Source organism: Ictidomys tridecemlineatus, chromosome 5 (genome assembly GCF_052094955.1).
Source record: "Ictidomys tridecemlineatus isolate mIctTri1 chromosome 5, mIctTri1.hap1, whole genome shotgun sequence".
Taxonomy (NCBI): domain Eukaryota; kingdom Metazoa; phylum Chordata; class Mammalia; order Rodentia; family Sciuridae; genus Ictidomys; species Ictidomys tridecemlineatus.
The window spans coordinates 93448299-93473723 of NC_135481.1; the positions used below are offsets into that span (position 1 = coordinate 93448299).

Here is a 25425-nt window from a genome sequence, read left to right on the forward strand (position 1 = left end):
GTTTGTGGAAATTGCATGGATAGTATGATGAAATTCCACATTCGACTTTAGCTTTTTACTGGACACAGAATTGCAAGTCAAGATTATTATGCCAGCTATCAAGGAATATGCAGCCTCAACTGGGGAGTACTGTATGTGTATGCAGTAAGGTATCATATATTTTTGGCCACCACTATTACAGCTCACGACGTTGGTCATAATATAGGCACACCCCACGATGGTCCTGGTTGTGTTTGTTTTCGAAGAAATAATTGTGCCATGGCTCCTGGGCCTGGCCTTCTAGATATGTTCAGCAATTGCTCTTATGTTCATGTTCATGGATGGGATTCTTGCTTGAGTCAAGAAAATGTTCCATACCAAAATTATCCTTATTATTCATTTCATTGTGGAGACAAGAACATAACTATAGGTGAGGAATGTGACTGTGGCTCCTTAAAAGAATGTTCCCATGATGAGTGTTGTACTAACTTCTGTGCCCCCACTCTTGGCAGTGTGTGTGATTGAGGACGTTGCTATAAAAACCATAAATATTCCCGGAAGGAGACAACTTGGTATGTGTGACCTTCCAGAGTACTGTGATGGAGAAACGAAGATTTGACCAAATGACTTCTACATCCAGGATGGAACCCCGTGTTCACCACTGGCTGTTTGTGTGAGAGGAAACTGCAGTGACCGTGATATGCAGTGTCAAGCCCTTTTTGGATACCCAAGTAAAAGATGGTTCACTGGCAGGCTATGAAAAATTGAATGTAATGGGTGACTGATTTGGAAACTGTGGGAACAGGTTGCAACAAGGGGGAAGTAAACCTATGAAATGTGAAATAGATGATGTTTTATGTGGAATATTGCACTGTGGTAAAATTAAATGCATTCCTGGGGGAGGCAAACATACCACATTTCATCAAATATTAGTTCACAATATCAAACCTGAAAGACGCTTTGGATATGATGCACACCATGGCACAAAAATACCAGAAATGTGGCTTGTAGTGGATGATGCAACCTGTTTGGACCAGGATTGTACTTTTCATTAATACATGGGTTTTGATTGTGATGTGAACACATGCAGATTCAAAGGTGTGTATAATAACAAAAAATACTGTCACTATATGCAGGGTTGCCAACCACCAAATTGTGAACAGAAAGGAACAGGTGGTAGTACAGATAGTGGCTTTCCACCTCAAAGACAACCACATATGCAAGTCAGAATAATTGTAACTATAAACCAGCCAGTAGTCTTTTAGTGATTTTTCATTCATTTTTTTCCTGCTTTCAATTACTGCTGGTGCAATTATAAAACCAAAAAGCAGTATAATAAGGAAATTATGTCCAGGAGGACTTGAGAGTACTAAAGTTGAAGAAATACTAGAGAACAAAGATGAAGAAATTATAGAGACAAAAGATGAAGAAATACTAGAGCAAAAAAAAATGAGGAAGTAGATGAAGAAAATCAAGTGAAGAAAATCACACTGGCACTTGTTGGAAAAAAAATGCTCAATAATTACTCTGACAATTACCCATCTTTTAGTCATTCTGAAGTTTTCATTTGGAAGTTGTCACCTTAAAATAAAACCACTTGGGTATTAAAAAATGGGTCTCTGTGTTCACATTCATTTAACACTTCATATCTGGTGTTGTGTGTTGTGTGTGTGTGTGTGTGTGTGTTGCTGGGCACAGATTCCAGGGCCTCTCACATGCCAGGTAAGTGCTCTATTACTGAGTTATACCCTACATATTCTTAATATTGGTAGAGGTGAAACAGAAACTATCAGACTCACTTGCAAGAGGAGATATGTTTGTAAAATGTGGGTTCTAAGTCTTCTAGATGCCTCTGTAGTAAATCTTAGTTGCATCAGTGTGCCTGGTTGTAACATTGTCACAGACTGTTTCCAAACGGTAAGCATTGGGTTTTTGTTGTCTTTATTCTTTGTTCTTTTTACTGGTAGTATAAAACTAATAAATATAAAAATTGACATCTGTCAGTGATACACAAGGAGGACGAAAACTTTTACATTACAGGCATCTTGATTTTCAGGTTTTGATACCTGCTGACCAAGAGTTTATAGAAAAAGCACTAATCTTTCAGAATTTTGAGGACTAAATTTAACATGGAGACATGAAATGTACTTCTCCATAAGCAATCAAAATGGAATGATGGCACCAAAGGAAAGCCTGGAACGTTTTAGGACTGAGTACATGTGAGTGGCCATCAGTCTCATTATCTTCAGATTTATTCTCTTGTGCTAAACCTGTGATATTCTATGCATAAAGTCTTTGACACTTTGTTGATTAACAATCACATGAAAAATGATGGGCAATAATAGAACACTTCTTAATGCTTCTCATGAGTCATACAAAATCCCAGGAATTGCAAAAACTCAGCCGGGCTACAAATTGTAGCATGCAACTAACCATAGGGCAGGAAGAACCACGTCAGAAACAGTGTGCTTGTTCAGAGTCTGGTGGCCTTTTCAAGGGTCTCATTTAAAGGGTTTGGAGTCTGGTGGTCTTTTAAAAGGTCTCATTTCAAATTCTTCCTCTTCACAGGGAGTCTGGATTAGGGTAAGTACCAGAAGGGAGAAGAAGGATACAGAAGGAGAGAATCAGTGGAGTTGCTATGGTGACATTATAGTTTGTCCATCTTTCCAGAGTTCTGTGGGCCAGCAATTCTTGCCCAGGTGGCTTATGTGATAGAGCAGGTTGCATGCTCCTCCAAGATGGGTCTGAGTTCCTGTTTATTGAGCCCTTCTCAAATATCAGTAGCTGCATTTTCACCTAATACCAGCACCTACTGAAAGCAAGTCTGTATGACCATTTGCAAAGTAGGGATGTTTCTTTTTGATCCAAAGGCAATAAATGAAACTACAGCCTGTCATTCTCTATAGAAGGGCAGTCATACAGGCTCTGTTTGAGCAGCCTGTTTGCCAAAGCATGATAACCGTGGGCTCAGAAGCCTTCATCTCCCCCTTACCTCTTTCCTCATTTCGCTTGGTATCCTTATGTATGTGGTTTGTGTTTACTCAGGCCTCTTTGTTTCCCTTGAGCCATTACTATGCTCTGTGGTATGGTAAGTTTGAACCAGTGTGGTTTACTTGATGTTTATCATGCAGTCTTCAAGGTAGTGACCAAGCTATTGTACCTAGAGGCAGCTGTGATCTGCCACGTCTCTGATGTTTCTGAGTAGTATTTGATAATTCAGGTTTGGAGCCATAAATTAAAAGGCAGCAGTGTCATTGTTAAGGTGATATATGAAAAGCAGTATCTAATTGGTGCCAGATATTTGAGATAGAGTCATCATACCATTGTCAACACATTTGCATTTACTTAGTCAACACAAGGAAAGAAAACTTCAAAACAAACCTTTACAGGATTCTCCTCCCTGCATTTCTAGGACTCTGTCGTATACAGTGGGAGTTAATGTTCTGAGTCCAATGGTAATACTTATAATGCATAATAGGGATATGGCAAGGAGCCAAAAAGTAGACCAGGATCAGGATAGAAGGCCTATGTAAATAGTGAGGTTATAAGAAAAAGAAACAAAGTAGATAGAAGGGAACAGGTCTTTGGAAGAGATAGAATAGGAAACCTGTTGAAAGAGACCTCCAAAGACCTGTTATATATTTTACAAAATACATGTAGAAATCAACTTAAAAGAGGACAGACTTATTTGGGTTCAGAGGATTATTAGGGACTATTTTCAAAGTTTATATTTCAATAAATTGGTTAGTTTCCAAGCTGTCTTTTCTTGGTTTCCTCATATCAACTGAAATAAGCTATCCTTGGTAAGTCACCTACCATAGTACTCTTCCCATCTATGGAGCTACATGAATGCACAGTGTGATGCGCTCTCATAACCAAAGGAGTACTATAGTTCAAGATTATGCTTTCTGAAATCATGCCATGTAGGTATAAGTGAACAGAACTACAAACTTAGTGCCAGAACATATATCTAGTCCAGATCTTGCCAGGTGATTGGGTTGAATTGGAGTTTCTATAGTACAAGCAGTTGGAGATAGTAGGAAAGCCCAGCTCTGTCTTTGGATTTAGGGAAATAACCTAAATTCTCTGCTCATCCAAAGAACTCCTAAAAACAAATGTAAAATACCTACTTCAATCTAAAGAAAGGTTGACCAAAAAATTATCAGAGCCTGCATCCTCCATGTTGTGAAAACAATCTCTGAACAGCAGGAGCAGGTCTCGCTTCCCCACTGAAGGAATTCATGTTTCTCTGATACATGCTGTTCTTGACCCAAAACCTCCCAGTATTGAGGGTTTGTCACATTTCAAGTAATAGCAGTAACCTATTTAAAAATTCTCTGTATATTTGGGTTTCTCACAGAGAAGTTAAAGGCTTAATTCACTTGAGAAAATGAGGTGCCATTACAAGTGAACCACCGTCAGGGTTTTTATAAGACAGGAGAAATTTGAGTAACTCTTCTTGTCCTTCTAACTAAGCAGCAGATTTCACCTTAACCACAACTTGTAGATGGAGGTTATTTATGTTTCCTTGTCCCTTGTTTAGAGTCCTCAAATTCATAACAATAGCATATCCAATAATTCATGTCCAATCCTTGTGGGTTTTCTGGGTAGTCATGGGATGTGGAAAACATAGAAAAAAAAAGGAGAGGGATAAGAGAAGAAAGAAGACAATGTGAAAGAGAACACTCAAGATATGGTGCATTTTGAATCTTTTTGCACCCTCCATGCCTTAGTCAGCTTTAGTTACTGACAAAATACATTTAAAATTCAACTTAATGGAGGACAGACTTATTTTGGTTCAGAGGACTTTTAGGGACTATTTTCAAAGTTTATACTTCAAGAAATTGGAAAACCCAGAAGAAACAGATACGTTTCTAGATGCATAGAACCTGCCAAAATTAAATAAAAAAGACACAGAAAACCTCAGCAGACCAATAACCAGCAATGAGATAGAAAAAGTAGTCAAAAGCCTTCCAACAAAGAAAAGCCCAGGACCCGATGGATTCTCACATAAATTCTACCAGACCTTCAGAGAACAACTCATGTCAGTGTTCCTCAAAATGTTCCACAAAATAGGCAGGAAACACTTCCCAACTCATTCTATGAAGCCATTATAATGCTTTTCCAAAACCAGATAAGGACACTTCAAGGAAATAAAACCATAGACCAATATGCTTGATGAACACAGATGCAAAATTTTTAAATATTAGTAAATCATATTGAAACTCACATTTAAAAGATTGTACATCATGATCAAGGTTGTCATTCAAGGGATTCAAAGATTGTTCAATATATAGAAATCAACAAATGTGATCGGCGGACCACCCCGCAGCTGGAGTCTATGGCACACGCTAGGAAGTGGTGAGGTGCCGGAGCGGGGGTGCAGCGATGCGGATTTTGGGGGCTCCTGCCAGTGGTGCAATGGCCGTGCTTAGTGCTGAGTTCCGGCTTTGAGACAGAGGAGAGAAGCGGTCCAGTTCGGTTCTCGACACTGGTCGGACCACGGAGGAGGACAGCAGCCGCCATCTTGGAGAGCTGATGTAATCATCCCTGTTTTCTACTGATCTCAGCTCATTCAGCTATGGAACAGGTGATTTCAGGCTGGTATTTGCCTGCGTCTCGCAGACAGATCGCTCAGGCTCGGGGCTGGAGAACCTGTGGAGAATACTCCTGGGGGCACGCTCCTGGTAAGGCGTGCGCCGGGCTCTGAGCAGCCGGATTCTGGTTCCCGGGGCTGCTTTGGCCCAGGGCTGGGGAACCTGCGGAGACTGCGTGTGGAGGTCAGCTCCAAGTGGAGCGTGCGCTGAGCTCGGGCAGCTGGGTTCTGACTCCCAGAACAGTTTTGGCCCGGGGCTGGGGAGCCCGCAGGGACTGCATCTTTGAGCCTGCTCCCAGCGGAGCGTGCACCGAGCTTGGAGAACTTGGAGCGGCCGGGCTCTGGCTCCTGGAGCTGCTTTGGCCTGGGGCTGGGGAACCCGCGGGGGTCGCTCCTAGGAGCCAGCTCCTAGTGGAGCGTGCGCCGGGATCGGAGAGGCCAGGTTCTGGCTCCCGAAGCTGCTTTGGCCCAGGGCTGGGGAACCTTCGGTGACTGCTTCTTGGTCCGGGTCCTGCTGGGTGCTGTGGGGGCCGGGGGGCAGAGTGGAGCTGCCGCCTGCGCCCAGAGCAGGCCAAGTGACCCGCTGGCGTGGTATCACGACACCCCAACTGCAGCTGGGGCCGAAGAGAGTAGCCGCCCACGCCTAGAATAGGACCATCGACCCGACGGCGTGGTAGCCAAGTCACTCCATTTGGAGTAGGAGCTGTGCAGAGCCGCTGTATGAGCCTGCAAGGCAGACAGGCCTGGTAGCCTGCCAGTGTGGTGGACGCGTAGCACCGAGGCAGTCACGTCACACTGGTTGGAGTGGGGGTGGAGCAGGGCCGCCGCCCGTGTCCGGAGGGGGCTCAGCGACCCGTTGGAGAGGCAGTCAGGTACCCCCATTGGGAGTGGGGGCTGAGCAGAACTGCCGCCAGAGCCCGCAGGGTGGGCAGACCTGCAACCCACCGGCGGAACAGGCCTAGAGGCCTGCCAGCGTGGTAGACACGTCACACCAATTGGAGTGGGGACCGAGCAGAGCCGCTGCCCACATCCGGATCAGGACCAACGACCCGAGGGCGTGGTAGTTACGTCACCACAATTGGAGTGGGGGCAGAGCAGAGCCGCCACCTGTGCCCACAGGGTGGGCAGATCTGCAACTGACCAGAGTGGTAGACAGACCACCCTAATTAGAGGAGGAGCACAGCCACTACCCGCCCTGCAAGGGAGACTTCCCAACTATACAAGAGCAATATAAATAAATAGGGGGTAAATTTCAAAAACACAACAGTTTCACCAAGCAGAAAGAAACGCGAGCAGTATAAAAACACAAGGAAAGAAAGGACCACAAGCAATGCAGGTCAACTCAACTTTAGAAGAGGTAATAGCTGCAATAGATGGAATGTCAGATAAAGAGTTCAGGATATACATGCTTCAGATGATCTGGAGTCTCAAGGAAGACACGAGACAGCAAAATCAGACAATGAAAGGTCACTTTGACAAGGAACTACATAAACAAATCCAGAAAGTAAAAGATCAATTTCACAGGGAGATAGAGGTAATAAAAAACAAACAGAAATCCTAGAAATGCAGGAAGCAATAAACCAACTTAAAAACTCAATTGAGAATACTACCAGCAGAGTAGATCACTTAGAAGATAGAACATCAGACAATGAAGACAAAGTATTTCAACTTGAAAAGAACATAGACAGCTCAGCAAGTCTGCTAAGAAACTATGAGCAGAACATCCAAGAAATATGGGATAATATTAAAAGACCAAACTTAAGAGTCATTGGGATACAGGAAGGCACAGAGCTCCAAACCAAAGGAATAAAGAATCTATTCAATGAAATAATACTAGAAAACTTCCCAGACTTGAGAAATGAGACAGAATCCCAAATCCTAGAAGCATACAGGACGCCGAATGTGCAAAATCATAAGAGATCCACACCTAGACACATTATAATGAAGATGTCCAACATACAGAATAAGGAGAGAATTTTAAAAGCTACAAGAGAAAGGAAGCAGATTACATGTAGGGGTAAACCAATCAGGATAACAGCTGATCTCTCAACACAGACTCTGAAAGCTAGAAGATCCTGGAATAACATATTTCAAACACTGAAAGAAAATGGGTTCCAACCAAGAATCGTGTATCCAGCAAAATTAAGCTTCAGGATGGAAGATGAAATTAAAACCTTCCACGATAAACAAAAGTTAAAAGAATTTGCAGCTAGAAAACCATCTCTTCAAAAAATCCTTGGCAAAACATTACAGGAAGAGGAAATGGAAAATAACATTGAAAACCAACAGTGGGAGGTAGGACAGTAAAGGGGGGGAAGTAATCAAAGAGGAAAACAAATCAGGTGTAGTAACATTAATACACAAATATGGCTGGAAGAACAAATCATATCTCAATAATAACCCTAAATGTTAATGGCTAAACTCACCAATTAAGAGACACAGGCTAGTTGAATGGATCACAAAACAAGACCCAACAATATGCTGCCTACAGGAGACGCATTTGATAGGAAAAGATATACATAGACTGAAGGTGAAAGTTTGGGAAAAATCATACCACTCATATGGACTGCGGAAACAAGCAGGAGTGTCCATACTCATATCTAATAAAATAGATTTCAAGCCAAAGTTAATCAAAAGGGATAAAGAAGGACACTTCATACTGCTCAAGGGAACCATACACCAACAAGACATAACAATCATAAATATATATGCCCCCAATAATGGTGCAGCTATGTTCATCAAGCAAACTCTTCTCAAGTTCAAGAGTCTAATAGACCACCATACAATAATCATGGGAGACTTCAACACACCTCTCTCACCACTGGACAGATCTTCCAAACAAAAGTTAAATAAGGAAACTATAGAACTCAATAACACAATTAACAACCTAGACTTAATTGACATATATAGAATATACCATCCAACATCAAGTAGTTACACTTTTTTCTCAGCAGCACATGCATCCTTCTCAAAAATAGATCATATATTATGTCACAGGGAAACTCTTAGACAATATAAAGGAGTAGAGATAATACCATGCATCTTATCTGATCATAATGGAATGAAACTGAAAAATCAATGATAAAAGAAGGAAGGAAAAATCATGCATCACTTGGAGAATAAACAATAGGTTACTGAATGATCAATGGGTTTTAGAAGACATCAAGGAGAAAATTAAAAACTTCTTAGAGTTAAATGAAAACACAGACACAACATATCGGAATCTATGGGACACATTGAAAGCAGTTTTAAGAGGAAAATTCATTGCTTGGAGTTCATTCCTTAAAAAAAGAAAAAACCAACAAATAAATGATCTCATACTTCATCTCAAAATCCTAGAAAAAGAAGGGAAAAACACAGCAAAAGAAGTAGAAGGCAAGAAATAATTAAAATCAGAGCTGAAATTAATGAAATCGAAACAAAAGAAACAAATGAAAAAATTGACAAACTAAAAGTTGGTTTTTTTGAAAAAATAAATAAAATCAACAGACCCTTAGCCATGCTAACGAAGAGAAGAAGAGAGAGAACCCAAATTACTAGCATATGGGATGAAAAAGGCAATATCACAACAGACACTTCAGAAATACAGAAGATAATCAGAAATTATTTTGAATCCTTATACTCCAATAAAATAGAAGATAGTGAAGGCATAGATAAATTTCTTAAGTCATATGATCTGCCCAGATTGAGTCAGGAGGATATAGACAACCTAAACAGACCAATAACAATAGAGGAAATAGAAGAAACCATCAAAAGACTACCAACTAAGAAAAGCCCAGGACCGGATGGGTATACAGCACAGTTTTACAAAACCTTTAAAGAGGAACTAACACCAATACTTTTCAAGCTATTTCAGGAAATAGAAAAAGAGGGAGAACTTCCAAATACATTCTACGAGGCCAACATCACCCTGATGCCTAAACCAGACAAAGACATTTCAAAGAAAGAAAACTACAGACCAATATCTCTAATGAACCTAGATGCAAAAATCCTCAATAAAATTCTGGTGAATTGGATTCAAAAACATATCAAAAAAATTATACACCATGATCAAGTAGGATTCATCCCTGGGATGCAAGGCTGGTTCAATATACGGAAATCAATAAATGTTATTCACCACATCAATAAACTTAAAAATAAGAACCATATGATCATCTCGATAGATGCAGAAAAAGCATTTGACAAAGTACAGCATCCCTTTATGTTCAAAACTCTAGAAAAATTAGGGATAACAGGATCATACCTCAACATTGTAAAAGCAATCTATGATAAGCCACAGGCCAGCATCATTCTGAATGGAGAAAAATTGAAGGCATTCCCTCTAAGATCTGGTACAAGACAGGGATGCCCTCTCTCACCACTTCTGTTCAACATAGTCCTCGAAACACTGGCCAGAGCAATTAGACAGACGAAAGAAATTAAAGGCATAAAAATAGGAAAAGAAGAACTTAAATTATCACTATTTGCAGATGACATGATTCTATACCTAGCAGACTCAAAAGGGTCGACAAAGAAACTATTAGAGCTAATAAATGAATTCAGCAAAGTGGCAGGATATAAAATCAACATGCATAAATCAAATGCATTCCTGTATATCAGCGACAAATCCTCTGAAATGGAAATGAGGACAACTACTCCATTCACAATATCCCCCCCAAAAATAAAATACTTGGGACTCAACCTAACAAAAGAGGTGAAAGACTTATACAATGAAAACTACAGAACCCTAAAGAGAGATATAGAAGAAGACCTTAGAAGATGGAAAAATGTACCCTGTTCATGGATAGGCAGAACTAACATCATCAAAATGGCGATATTACCAAAAGTTCTCTATAAGTTCAATGCAATGCCAATCAAAATCCCAACAGCATTTCTTGTAGAAATAGATAAAACAATCATGAAATTCATATGGAATAATAAAAGACCCAGAATAGCAAAAATAATGCTAAGCAGGAAGTATGAATCAGGCGGTATAGCGATACCAGACTTCAAACTATACTACAGAGCAATAGTAACAAAAACAGCATGGTACTGGTAGCAAAACAGGTGGGTGGACCAATGGTACAGAATAGAGGACACAGTAACCAATCCATAAAACTACAACTATCTTATATTTGATAAAGGGGCTAAAAGCATGCAATGGAGGAAGGATAGCATCTTCAACAAATGGTGCTGGGAAAACTGGAAATCCATTTTCATCAAAATGAATCTGAATCCCTTTCTCTCACCATGCACAAAAGTTAACTCAAAATGGATCAAGGAGCTTGATATTAAATCAGAGACACGGCGTCTGATAGAAGAAAAAGTTGGCTATGATCTACATACTGTGGGGTCGGGCTCCAAATTCCTCAATAGGACACCCATAGCGCAAGAGTTAACAACTAGAATCAACAAATGGGACTTACTCAAACTAAAAAGTTTTTTCTCAGCAAGAGAAACAATAAGAGAGGTAAATAGGGAGCCTACATCCTGGGAACAAATCTTTACTCCACACACTTCAGATAGAGCCCTAATATCCAGAGTATACAAAGAACTCAAAAAAGTAGACAATAAGATAACAAATAACCCAATCAATAAATGGTCCAAGGACCTGAACAGACACTTCTCAGAGGAGGACATACAATCAATCAATAAGTACATGAAAAAATGCTCACCATCGCTAGCAGTCAGAGAAATGCAAATCAAAACCACCCTAAGATACCATCTCACTCCAGTAAGATTGGCAGCTATCATGAAGTCCAACAACAATAAGTGCTGGAGAGGATGCGGGGAAAAGGGTACACTTGTTCATTGTTGGTGGCACTGCAAATTGGTGCAGCCAATTGGAAAGCAGTATGGAGATTTCTTGGAAAGCTGGGAATGGAACCACCATTTGACCCAGCTATTCCCCTTCTCAGTCTATTCCCTAAAGACCTAATAAGAGTATGCTACAGGGACACTGCTACATTGATGTTCATAGCAGCACAATTCACGATAGCAAGATTGTGGAACCAACCTAGACGCCCTTCAATAGATGAATGGATAAAAAAATGTGGCATTTATACACAATGGAGTATTACTCTGCATTAAAAAATAACAAAAATCATAGAATTTGGAGGGAAATGGATGGCATTAGAGCAGATTATGCTAAGTGAAGCTAGCTAATCTTTAAAAAACAAATGCCAAATGACTCCATTGATATAAGGGGAGTAACTAAGGACAGGGTAGGGACGAAGAGCTTGAGAAGAAGATTAACATTAAACAGGGATAAGAGGTGGGAGGGAAAGGGAGTGAGAAGGGAAATCGCATGGAAATGGAAGGTGATCCTCAGGGTTATACAAAATTACATATAAGAGGAAAGGAGGGGTAAGACAAGATAATACAAGTGGAAGAAAAGATTTACAGTAGAGGGGGTAGAGAGAGAAAAGGGGAGGGGAGGGGAGGGGAGGGGAGGGGGGATAGTAGAGGATAGGATAGACAGAAGAATACATCAGACACTAGAAAGGCAATATGTAAATCAATGGAAGTGTAACTGATGAGATACAGCAATCTGTATACGGGGTAAAATTGGGAGTTCATAACCCACTTGAATCAAACTGTAAAATATGATATATTAAGAACCATGTAATGTTTTGAATGACCAACAATAAAAAAAAATCAACAAATGTAATTTACCACATAAAAGAACTAAGGACAAAAAATCACAGAGTCACCTCAATAGATGCAGAGAAAGCCTTCAATAAATACCCATTTATAATAAAAATTGAAGAAAATAGGGCTATACCACAAATCCAAAGCCAACATGGTAGTGAATAGGGAAAAACTGAAAGAATTTTCATTAAAATCCTGAACAAGACAAGGACTCAACTCTCACCAGTCCTATCCAATATATACTAGAAATTATAGCCAGAACAATTCGGTAACAGAAGAAAATAAAAGGGCTAAAAATAGGAAAGCAAAAAGTCAAATTATCACTGTTTGCAGATGATAAGATTGATCCTATACTTAGAAGATCCAAAAAAAAAAAAAAACTCTACCAGAAGACTTCTAGAACCAATAAACAAATTCAGCAAGGTAGCAGTTTACAGAATCAACTTACAAAATTCAATACATTTCCTACACACCAAGAATAAATCTACTGAAAAAGAAATCACAATGACAATCCCATTCATGATAGCCTCAAAAAATATATCTGGGAATAAATCTAACCAAAGTGAAAGATCTCTACAATTAAAACTCTAGAACACTGAAGAAAGAACTTGAAGAAGACACAAGAAGATGGAGAGACCTCCCATGTTCATGTATATGCAAAATTAAAATTGTTGAAATGGCCATACTATCTGTTTTAGTCAGCTTTCTCACCACTTGACCAAAATGACCTGACAGGAACAATTAGAGAAGAAAAAGTTTATTTGGGGGTTCACAGTTTCAGAGGTCTCTGTCCACAGATGGCCAACTCCATTCCTTGGAGCTTGAAATGAGGCAGAACATCATGGCAGAAATGTGTGGTAGAGGAGAACACCTGGGGACAAGGCATCAGTAAGTGGGAGGAACAGAGAGGGGAGACTAAGCTCAGCTAACAAAATATATACCCCAAAGGCATGCCCCCAATAATCTACCTCCTCCAACCACAACCTACCTGCTCACAGTTACCATCCAGTTGCCATCCTAGAAAGGGACCAAAGTATTGTCTAGGTAAAGGCACTCACAGACCAATTAGTTCACCTCTAAATTTTCTTGCATTGTCTCTCACATGAACCGTTGGGGAGCACCACATATCCAAACCATAACTTATCAAAAGCAATGTATAGGTTCAATGCAATCCCCATCAAACTCCAATGACAATCTTTACAGAACTAGAAAAATAGTCGTACAATTTGTTTGGGAGAAAAAAGAAAAGAAAAAAAAAAGACCTAGAATAACCAAAGTAATTCTAAGCCAAAAAGTAGTGCTTCAATTTATATTATAAGCTATAGTAACAAACTGCATGATTTTGATTATTTTGAGTTGACTTTTGTGCAGGTTGAGAGATAAGGACGTAGGTTCATTATTCTACATATGGATAACCAGTTTTCCCAGCAACATTTTAAAAAGGGTGTCTTGTCTCCAGTGTATGTTTTCACATCTTTGTCAGGGATTAGAGCACTATATCTGAGTGGGTTTCTCTCTTGTGTCTTCTGTTCTTTTTCATTAATTTACTTGTCTATAAGGAGGCACAGGTGATGCTGGTTGGAATATCTTCTGAATAGACTGGAATTACATGTCTATGCCTGGCACTGGGACTGTTCCAGAGGCTCTATTTTGCAGGTGCTGGCCTGGGAATGGGAGCTGTTAAGACCTGTTCACTACTGGGTTTTACCAGTCCAGCACTTAGTTCCAAGACAAAGTCCTGTACTTTCTACCCCATTATTCACTGCAAATGGAATCTTGCTCATTCTGTGCTGCATGATATTGACGTGTCAGTGTGCTGGTCACCAAAGGTGACGCTAAGTTTTACCTACTCTCACAGCCACAAGGACCTGCATAGTCTTAGGTTTTGCAGCAGTCCCATGCTATAGATAACAGTGATACAGGAAGAAATGAGTGTATACCACTGGGGTGCATGTCTGTCAAGAGGAGACAGGTGAAGTCCTTCTGAGAATACTGGCCTGAGGATAGGTGTGTTGCTGAATGTAAGGAGGGAGTGTCAGAGGACCTCCAAGTCCTTGATCTCCAAGTCTGACATAGGCACCTGTGCTGTTGGGAGTGAGACAGTTTATGTTCCAGACCCACTGCAAACTCTAGCCTGTCTCACAGGGCACAGGTTTCCTCCTAATGCTGGAACAGTTCTAAAGGATCTCTCTGTAAGCTCTGCCTTGGGTAGGGGGCCTTTATTTTCTGCCCTTGTGCTAGGTCTCTCTGAATTGGCTTGGCCCAGAGCTCCAGGGCAAAGTCCTGTGCTACCTTTCACACCCTGCACCCTAGTAGGTGGAGTCTTGCAATCATTCTGCTTCCCAATGTTGTGGGAAGGGTAGTGGAGGTAGTCTCTAGGTCACCTGACTGACACAGTTCCAGCAGCTGAGTCCATGGTAATGGCAGGAGTCACGGGGCTCTTGTTGGCACTAGGTTGCACAACCGTGAGCCTGGTGCTGGGTATTAACCCTAGGATTAGAAAGAATTATTTTTCCTTTCACTAAGTGAAAGACACAAGACTTTCCATGTTGCATTGCTTAGAATTGGGGGATAAGTGATAAGTGATTGAGACAACTCTTTTTTTAGTGCAACTCTGCAATGTGTCCTTTACTGTTGTACTAAAACCAGGCACAGTGTTCTCTCATCTGACTTCCTCAGCTCTTGTGAAGATAGTTTCTTGGGTGAATACTTGTTCAAATTGGTGTGTCTGTGTGTGTGTGGAGTGGGAGACGATTACTGTAAGATCTTATTCAGTCACCAAGTTGGTCCACATTTTTGCTTACTTTGTGGAATAAGCTTATGAACAATGCAGATGTGAGCATTCATAGACAAGACTACATGTAGAAGTTCTTAGAATTAGAATTTGCAGATCATTGAGTAGGTATTGGTTTTACTTGATAAAAAACCGATTACTGGAGAGCAGGCTGTGCCCAGCTCTGAATTACTCTGTGTTGCATGGAACACAGATTTCAGGCTGCACCTATCCCTGAATTACTCCATTTTATAAAGCATAGTTTCCCCTGGGTTACTCCACCAAGTACAAGTACTAAGGCTGAATGAGTTAACTTATAGGGCTAAACAAGATAACCACCATGTATTCCTGATATAGGACATGCAGAACATATCAAAAGGAATAACCACCAGTGTGGCACAGCACAATCGTAAGACACAAACTGATAAATTAATCATGCTAACAGAAAATGACCACTTGTGAACTTACACAACAAAACAGAAGCACATGAATACATGGGCATATCAAACTCATATTAGTGAAAGGTCTGCCAGCTTATCAAACAGACCAGATGGCTGAATAGTGAAACCCTCTCACCTGAAATGTATAAAAGGAGAGGCAATTAAGGTAGTGGTACACACCAACTTGTCACCTTATCAGTCGACCTGATGAATGTATCATGAATGCAATAGGCGAGGGACTCCTGACAAGCCTGGGGCTTCATCTCTGCTCTACCTCCCTGCTTGACTGGCTCACATTCAAAACTGCCTGCCAACCTGCCTGCTTTCAGGACCTTGGCCTTCCCTTGAACAGCTCCCCACTTGAAAAACTCTGCTCCTTGAACAAGTTCTCTGGCTGTGTTGTCCCTTATGTGACTACCTTCAGTGACTCTTTTGCTCCAAATCAGCACTCTGCCTTTGCTTTCAGTTCTGTCTTCAAAACACATGGTCACTGTTAACTCTTTCACAGCCACACTTTGACATATATGTCATTTTATAAATTGCAATGGGTGCTTCGTGTACTGTAGTGTTAGTAATTAAGATTGGAATGAAATAAGAGAATTTATAATTGCCATAGTCATGACACCAAGTGAACCATGAGGAGTCAGAGAATTAAAATTGATGGGTATGGTTTAAAACTGCCTTTGTCAGCACATCTCAGCTGACCATGACCACTGAGATGGCTCTGCCAGTGAAGCTATGACCTGCAGTAACTGAGAGAACAGTGGAGAGGACACCAGAACACTCTGGAAGCCAGAAATGGGCTCAGTGGCCTTAGAGGATATAGTCATTGGACTTCAACCAGGAGCAGTAGGCTCTGGTGGATCCTTCCTAGGAGAAATGCTACAGATGTGATGTCATGTGGGAAATCTCCAGTAACTACGCCTTCCTAGGAAAAAAGTGTAAAGACAGGAACTTTGAAGATTACTACAAAAACAGGACAGATGTTTTTGTAGTAGTCTTCAAAGTAAAAACTCATGTTTTACAGTTAATAACAGTAGAGAGCAACCTGTGAAAGCAAAGACCATTATCTCAGTGGAGAAATCTTTAGCCAGGTTCCAAATCCTAATGTAAGCAAAAGAAGTTCTAATGGAGTAAAATGATATGAATGCATTGTACCTGGAATATTCTTAATGTGTCACTCATCCCTTGATAGGAAGAATTCTGCTGATAGAAACTAGGTACAATCTGTATGAGACTCAGGAATATGTAACTGTAATACCTGTGGGAAAGCCTACAGTGATCTTTACTCCTTTCAAACGCATGAAAGGACACAGACTGGAGAGAAATTCTATGATTATAGGCATGTAGCAAATCACTTTTTTCTGTTGAAAGTTATAGAAGATACATGGTATTGAACACTGGAGATGGAATTTATGAATGTAACTTTTGTGGGAAAGCCTTTAATTCTCCTAGTTCAGTTTTATGGCACAAAAGGACTCAGACTGAGGAGGGAACTCTATGAATATAAAGAATGTAGGAAAGGTCTCAGTGATTCTAGCTCACTTAGAAACAATATTTTTATTGGTGCCAAGGGTGATGGTACATGCCTATGATCCCACCAACTCAAGAGGCTGAAGCAGGAGGATCACAAGTTGGAGGCCAGCTTTGGGAATTTAGCAAGACCATGTTTCAAAATAAGAAATCATAAAAGCTAGGAAATGTAGCTCAGTGGTAAAGCACCCCTGCGTTCAAACTTTGGTACTACATGTACACACACACACAAAAATATTTTCACATACACATACATATTCATATGTGTATGGGAATCTGTAATTGTACATAATAATAATTATATATTAAATAATTATGATATATATAATATTAATCTTCATTGTGATGTATTCCTGCCTCTGCATAGCATAATTTGGTCAATTTCATTTCATTGTGCCTCCCCTTTCCCTTACTTGTCTCTCTTCTATTTTTTTTTTTTTTTAGATTCTTCCATCCACCTCCACTCCATTTTTATTCCCTCTACTTCTATATATGCAATAATACTTATAACCCTTGATTTTCAGAGTCTGACTTACTTCACTTAGCATGATGTTCTCCAGTTCCATTCACTTTCCTGCAAATGACTGCATATAGACTCCTCTATCAACTTTTTCAAACAGAGAAAAGTGAAAATGGGCAGATATCCTATAAATACTAAAATATGGAAGTCTTCTGTCATTTCAGTACAAATCAAAGCCATAAAAGCAATCACTGTAGTGAGAGCCTTCAAGAATATTCAGTTTCTCAATACTTCTGGTGGCTACATCCTGAAAAAAATGTGATTACACAGATGATTGAAACATTATTAATTTTTAAAACACAGGAACACTTTTCATTTTTACTAATATTTTAAGCCCTATCACACAAGAGAGAAATTTATCAATGTGAGTAATAAAAAAAACTATTAAAAACCAATTCATGTGTAATTCCCTAAAAAATTTACAATATGAAAAAATGTGGTAAAAGTTATAAATATATCATGTTCTATATTGGCTCATTTTTTTTAAGAGAGAGAGAGAGAGAGAGAGAGAGAGAGAGAGAGAACTTTTTAATATTTATTTTTAGTTTTCGGCAGACACAACATCTTTATGTGGTGCTGAGGATCGAACCCAGTGCCCCACACTTGCCAGGGGAGCACGCTACTGAATTGGCTCATTTTTAATATGAATCTATTAGGGTACGATAGATTAGCCTTATCTCAGGCCTCACCCCACCTCAATTAGCAGAACTGATGTGAAGTTAAGGACCTCCCCTTCATCCTGCCCTCTTGCTGTTATCAGAGGAGCTAGAGTCCCCAAACTGGAAATAGCAAGATCTTATTTTTTAAAAAGATTGCCTGACCACTGTTGTGGAGCATACTCAAGAGATCCAAACTGGATCTAGAGTAACCTAATAAGGGAGAAACCCCCTTCAAGATCTGATACCTATTGCTTGCATCTCATACATCTAATGAAATCTAGGGAAACAGGTTTGGACACATGCATAATAAGCACTCTGGGCAAGGCAGAGGAACCTGTCAATCACCCCATCACCTCTAGTTCAGCATAAACCACTCCTAGCAAACAGCCCACCAAAGACAAACAAAGAATTCAGAAGCATATATAAGCCCAGTCCCCAGTTCTCTGTTCCTACTGTGGCTATTGCAGACTATCTCCTGCCAATAAACTCTTTTAATTGCTTTCTTTGTCTTGGTGAATTCTCTCATTCCCGGACCTGCCCCCCCCTCCCCCCCTCCCCCTCCACACACACACACACACACTGGCCTTCATAAAAGGATCCCAAGACATCTATATGTACATTTGATTTCTTCTTCTTTTGCAAATAAGATTAAGTATTCTTTAAGCAATAGTAGGTGGATTTAATAGTAGAGGAGGTGTTTTGTGATTTTTCTCTTTGTATTTTGATATATACAGGTTGGGTGAATCAAAGTGTGCTTCTAATATGGTGTTAGGTTTAATTTTTACATAGTTTGTTTTGTGATTAATGGGCTATTCTAAAATTACTTATTGTTAGTTGTTATGGTTTTCTTACTAGCCTATGACAAGTATGGATATCCCATTCTTTTCTTGGAAAAAAATTATGTTTATTAAGAAAAGGGGGGGACGGAAAGAGGTTTATTTCATTTTCCTTGCTAGTACACTGTAACCTTCGATTTCTAACCATGTAATGTTTTTCATGTAGTCTTAATGTCAATTACTATTTTCTTTCTTTACTGTTAAAGAATAAAGAATAAACTCAATTAAATCATAAATAAATATAATTGAATAAACTCAATTAAAATACATAAAATCACTTCTCAAAAAATGCTGATGAATGTTATATATGTGATGAGTTTATTGTTATTCAATGAATTCTGACATTGTGGAAGTAAAGCAGGAGCTAGATTATCTACGTGAAGATAGAAATAGGGACCTCAGAGAATGGGGGTCCCATAACCCCAGACTAAAGCCTTAGGCTAATGCTAGTTTTGTTGTGTTGTGTTGTGTTTGTTTTTAGCTGCCTGAGTGGAAATCTCCACTCACACTTGGGTAACCATACCTTCCTGGAGTTATTACTCCAGGAAGGTAAGGCTACAATGGTAATGATATTTCCTTGACTACCCTAACATTAGTCAACCTCAAAGAGTTGTTTTTAACTCAAGCAGTTCCTTTATTCTAAGGAACAAGTACAGGACAAACTCAGGTAAGCAAAGACATTAAACCATCCCATTATAGGAATAAGAAATTCAAATTGTATACTTTCAATTGAGTCAAAAAGAGAACAAATAAGAGAAGAGTTTCCAATGAAAGGTTAGTTCCTCATTAATGGAGTATAAGAACCCCTAGACAACAGACAATGGTTGGCACCTCTTTCTTGGGTCTCCTCCATGTTTGGGAGCTCTGCTTTCTTTCTGTTGCTCTAATAAATCCTGTTTCTTATCTCTCCCCCCACCCCTCCCTCCCTCTTGGGTCTGTGGATTTCAATCTTCAAATTCACCAGACAATGCTTGCTTTGGCAGCACATATGGGAACAATTTAGAGAAGATTAGCATGGCCCCTGCACAAGGATGGCATGCAAATTCATGAAGCATTCCATATTTTTGAAGTGGATCCCTATCTCTCACCTTGCATAAAAATCATCTTTAAGTGGATCAAAGACCTAGGTGGCCCAACACTCCAACGAATTAGCACAGGAACTGACTTCCTTTGTTTTTTTGTTTTGTTTTGCTATTTTTTAGTTGTAGATGGGCAGAATACCTTTATTTACTTTTATGTGGTGCTAAGGATTGAACTCAGTGCCTCACACCTGCAAGGCAAGTGCTCTATCACTGAGCTACAACCTTAGCCCAGAACTGACTTCCTTAACAGGACTACTAAAGCACAATAAATAAAATTTTTAAAAAATCAATAAATGGGATGGCATCAAACTATAAAGCTCCTTTACAGCAAAAGAAATAATCAGGAGCATGGAGAGAGAGCTTATAGAATGAGAGAAAATCCTTGCCACCTTCACCTCAGATATGGCATTAATTTCCAGTTTGTACAAAGAACTCAAAAAGCTTAACACCAAAACAAACAAAAAACACAACAACAAAAACAACAAAAACCTCTCATACACACACACAACAATACACACACACATACCCCCCTCCAAACACCCTAATCAATAAATAGGCAAAGAATCTGAACAGATTCTTCTCAAAAGAAGAAAGATACATGATCAACAAATATATGAAAAAAAATGTTCAACATCTCTAGCAAATACAGAAACACAAATTAAAACTGTACTGAGATTCCATCTCTCTCCAGTCAGAATGGCAGTTATCAAGAATATAAGTAATAATAAAGGGATGGGTTTGTGGCTCAGTGGTAGAGTGCTCACCTAGCATAGCATGCACGAGGCACTGGGTTCATTCCTTAGCACCACATAAATGTAAAATATATTGTGTCCACCTAAAACTTAAGAATAAATATTAAAAAAGAATACAAGTAATAATAAATATTGGTAAGGATGTGGGGAAAAGGGAACACTCACATTGTTGGGCCTGCAAATTGGTGCAGCCACTCTAGAAAGCAGTTGGAGACTCCTCAGAAAACTTGGAATGGAACCACCATTTGACCCAGTTATCCCACTCCTCTGTCTATAACCAAAGGACTTAAAATCAGCATATTACAGGGATGCAACCACATCAATGTTTATAGCAGCACAATTCATAATAACTAAGCTATGGAACCAACCTAGATGCCTTTCAGCAGATGAATGGATAAAGAAAATGTGGTATACATACACAATGGACTATTACTCAGACATAAAGAAGAATGACTTTATAATGTTTACCCTTAAACTGATGGATCTGGAGACTATTATGCTACGTGAAATAAGTCAATCTAAAAAAAAAAGGTCAAATGCTTTTATTGATAAGTGAAAAATAAACCGTAATAAAGCACAAGAGGGAAAGGAGAAGTTCAGTAGATTAGACAATGGGGAAAAAAAGGAGGGGAGTAGGATAGAAATAGGAAGTACAGTAGAATATATTTTACATAATTTTCCTATGTGAACATATGAAAATACCTAAGTGAATCCCACCATCTTGCCCACCCACAATAACAAGTTCTAATTAGAATAAGATATACTCCATGTTTGTATGATTTTATCAAAGTGGATTCTACTGTCATGTATAACTAAGAAGAACCAATTAAAAAAAAACAAATTCAGGAGACAAAGAACCCACCCATTCACACTTTGTGTAATCAAAGGACACACATGTGTTCTATGTTAATGGCATAGTTCCCTGGGGACACTGTTGTCATACATCCTCATTTCCCACAGAGAACATCACTTTACTCTTGTATTTCATCAATCACCCCAACTCCATTCAATTTCTACAAACTCCAATTCTCCCCCATCAAAATTTCTGTAAAGAGGAGTGTACTCTTGTCTTACTATTATTTAAAGATTGTCTTTCAATCACAAATGATCCCTTGATTCTTTTCTGTTTGATAAAATCATTAATTATCCTAAAATTACACCAAACTCATTTATTCTTCCCCTATTTATTGCTTCACTATGTAACTAGACTTTTAAGCCCAGGTATATACTATCTTTCCCCGCCCCCCAGAGGCCCTAGGGTATTCAGCTCACTGAGCACAGCCTCCCCTGATGAGCACAGCATTGTTATGTAATAGCCTGGCCTCCCCTTTCAGAGGGTTCCAAGCCTTGGCCCTCTCTCTGATCTTATTATGAAACCTGGTGTTTCAAGAATAGTCTTGCCTGCCTCCCACTTGATTGCATTCTTTTTTTAATTTTTATTTTATTTTTGTCCCAGTATCCCTCATTCAAGGGGCCTGATCCCTCAGACAGGTATTCTCTGGCTGCCTGTGCTCTGGGTACTCCTCTCCCCTATCTTCTGCTAGGAGGAAGCACCTAGTGTAAGGAACCCACTAGGATGCTGCTTCACTTCCTCTGAGGGTAATTCCCTGGAAGGTGCCTTACAGAATGGGTAGAAGTGAGATGCCAAAACCATCTCTCCTGCAGCATTTGCTTCTGGGGCTAAAGACATGATCTATATGAAGCTTAAAACTAACTTGCCACCCCTACATTTTCCTGTTACGACCAATGATGACTGTTACTAGCACAGCTACCTGGAAAGGACTCCTGAAGCAACAGCCACCCTGGACACCTGCTACAGAGGTCTGTGTGGCATGCTGGGGGCAGATGACTTCGCTTTTGAAATCAAACCATGGGAGGCTTCTTCCAAATTTGAGCATGTGGTTTCTCTGCTTGTGTCAGAAGACAAAAGAAGCTGAAAGGTATGATATTAAAGGGGAAAAGACAGATCAAGCATTTGAAGAAGTAAAACTTGCTAAAAATCCCAGAACAAGCACAGTTCATTTGTGGCAAATATAAAACACTTCAAGCTACATCACACAGTTTCTAACTTGCTGCACATAATAACAAATATCACACATATAATATAGAGTGTAGTGAGTATAAACCACAAAATGTATTCTATTTGCTATGCAATTTGTGTGGATGCTTACATACATCTTCTGTGCTTATTGGATTAAAAAAGTAAGTTGAAACTAGTATGCAGATATAGAGTTCAATATCTATAACTGATTTTGTTTTGTGAAAATATAAAGGATGTCTTAGATAAGATTCTTCCTGACACTTTACTTCTTCTTAGAAGGCATGAAATATTAGGGTCTTCACTTTGTTTTTATCATTTTGGAGTATGCAGCCCCAAACTAACAAGTATCATTAGCTTTTAATCAAGGTATCACTTGTTTCTGGCTGAAATCTTTCAACACATGCTACAGATGTCATTGGATTCAGACATGACAAAATTCCTTGTTCTTATTTTGAACAGGCAACTATTTCATGAATCTTGTTGTTCTTTGATTTATGCTGAGCAACTGCTCCTTTGACAAACTGCACAATCAGCTTTATTCTTGGGATCCTTGCTTGTGCCAAATACTCCATACAATAGTATTCATTTGTAGCTCCTTATTGTAGAGACAAGATCATAAATCAAAAAAAAAAAAAAGAATGACTACAGCTTCTTAAAAGAATATACTAATTGTGAGGGTCATGAGACCAGTTGTGCTCTCACCCTTGGCACTGTTATGTGACATAGAAAGCTGCTGCATGGACCAAAATTATGTCTTCCCTATAGTGATTTGCAGAGACACCGTTTGTATTTGTGATCTTCCAGAATATTGTGATGGGAAAATGCACTGGTGCCCACATGCCTTTATATCTAGGAACTCGAGGTTCAGCCTTAGATATATGTGTGAAAAGAAACTACAGTGATCATGAAGTGCATGTCAAGCCTTTCTTTACTAGAGAATAAAAGATGTTAGTCCAGCATTCTATCAAAATTCAATGTAATGGGAAATCGATTTGGAAACTATGAGGCAATGTTGGACTTTAAAGTGTGACAATGGTCATCTTTTTTGCCCAATGCTGCATTGCGGCAGTGCCACACATATTCCTAGAGAAGGGAAACACTACATTTTTTTCATATTACAGTGCAAGGCAATAAAGAAGAAAAATGCTTTTGATATGATGCACACTTTGGGCATAACTGGTCTGGCATCTCACCTCTTACTCCACCCATTCTGGGGGACACCTTTCTAGGGATTATGATTTCAGAGGAAGAGAAATGCTATCCTGGTGGGGCATGGGAACAGCAGGCAAGGGACAGGAGTTACCATAGGATTGGGCAGACAGGCCCCATGAGCAAAGGAGTAGACAATATAACATTTGGCCCAGGAAAAACTATATATTACAGAATTGTATTTATTAGGAAGATATGGGGTTTTACTGTGATGTGAATTGATGCAAATGGGGTATGTAACAAGAAATAAAATTGCAACTGTCTTTGTGGTCATAGACTAACATTTTGTGACAGAGAGTGGTACAGAGTGTAGCCTTTCAACCAACAGATAACACAATATTTGATTCAAAATAGTCCATGGTTTAAAATCTTTAGTAGGTTTACTATTTACAGTATTTCTCCATTTAGCTGTTTCTGTTTTCACTTTCTTTTGTTGCCCTTATGGATATAAATATAGTTAAACGATTATAGAAAAGAATTCAGGAAAACACTGATAAACTAAAACATCAGGGAAAAGAAAAACAATAAAAACTTCCAAAATGAATGAAACTTGAAGGACCTCAGAAAAAAAAAATCTTTTAACCCAGAAAAATTATGTCTTTTAAACGCTAATGGAAGACCACTCATCAGAGGAAGTACAATTGACACATCCTAGGGGAAAGATTATCACTCACTTTGGTAAACACACAAACCTTTAGCCATTCTGAGGTTGCCATTTTGAAATAAAATGTCTTGGCGATTAAAATGGGATTCATGGTATTTCCAAAAATTTATTGGTGTATGATAATTGTACAGAAGGGTGTTTCATTGTGGCATGTTCATATAAGCCCAGAACATAATTGGATTGATTTCATTCCCAGTACCTTCCCCCATCCCCCTTTGCCCTCCCCCATTCCTTTCTCTATCCTACTGGTCTCCCTTCTGTTTTCCTTAGATCCTTTTATCTTTTTTCCCTCTAGCATCTACATTTGAGAGAAAACATATAACCTTACTTTCTGAGTCTGGCTTATTTCACTGGGAATCCCAGCAATTGTGGCCAGTGTGCACACACCTGTGCCCTCAGGGCTAACAGTATCTATCTAGCCTGCCTTTCTTTGGTGTGTCAGAGATGGCTCTGAAAGTTTGGCCATGAATCCCAGGGACTGCTGCAAGTGTGTGTGTAGGCAAGCCCATGCACATGCCTGTCACCCCAGGGTTCCTAGTACTTAACTAGCCCTGCCCTTCTCCTGTGCAGCATTTGTCCTTCTCCCTTTGTCCTTCCCATCTCACCCTTCCATATCTGCATGTATTCCTCTTGATCTGAATTATATTCCTAAAGAGTCTGTTGTTTCCGTTTTTATTTTCTCTTTGTCAAGCTATCTTCAAAATGGTGAAA

At 39.5% G+C, this 25425-nt stretch overlaps 1 pseudogene; it reads left to right on the forward strand.

The window, feature by feature from the left end:
- The first annotated feature begins 19937 nt into the window (after positions 1 to 19937).
- On the forward strand, positions 19938 to 20032 carry LOC120886959 (U6 spliceosomal RNA; annotated as a pseudogene).
- The last annotated feature ends 5393 nt before the right edge of the window (positions 20033 to 25425 follow it).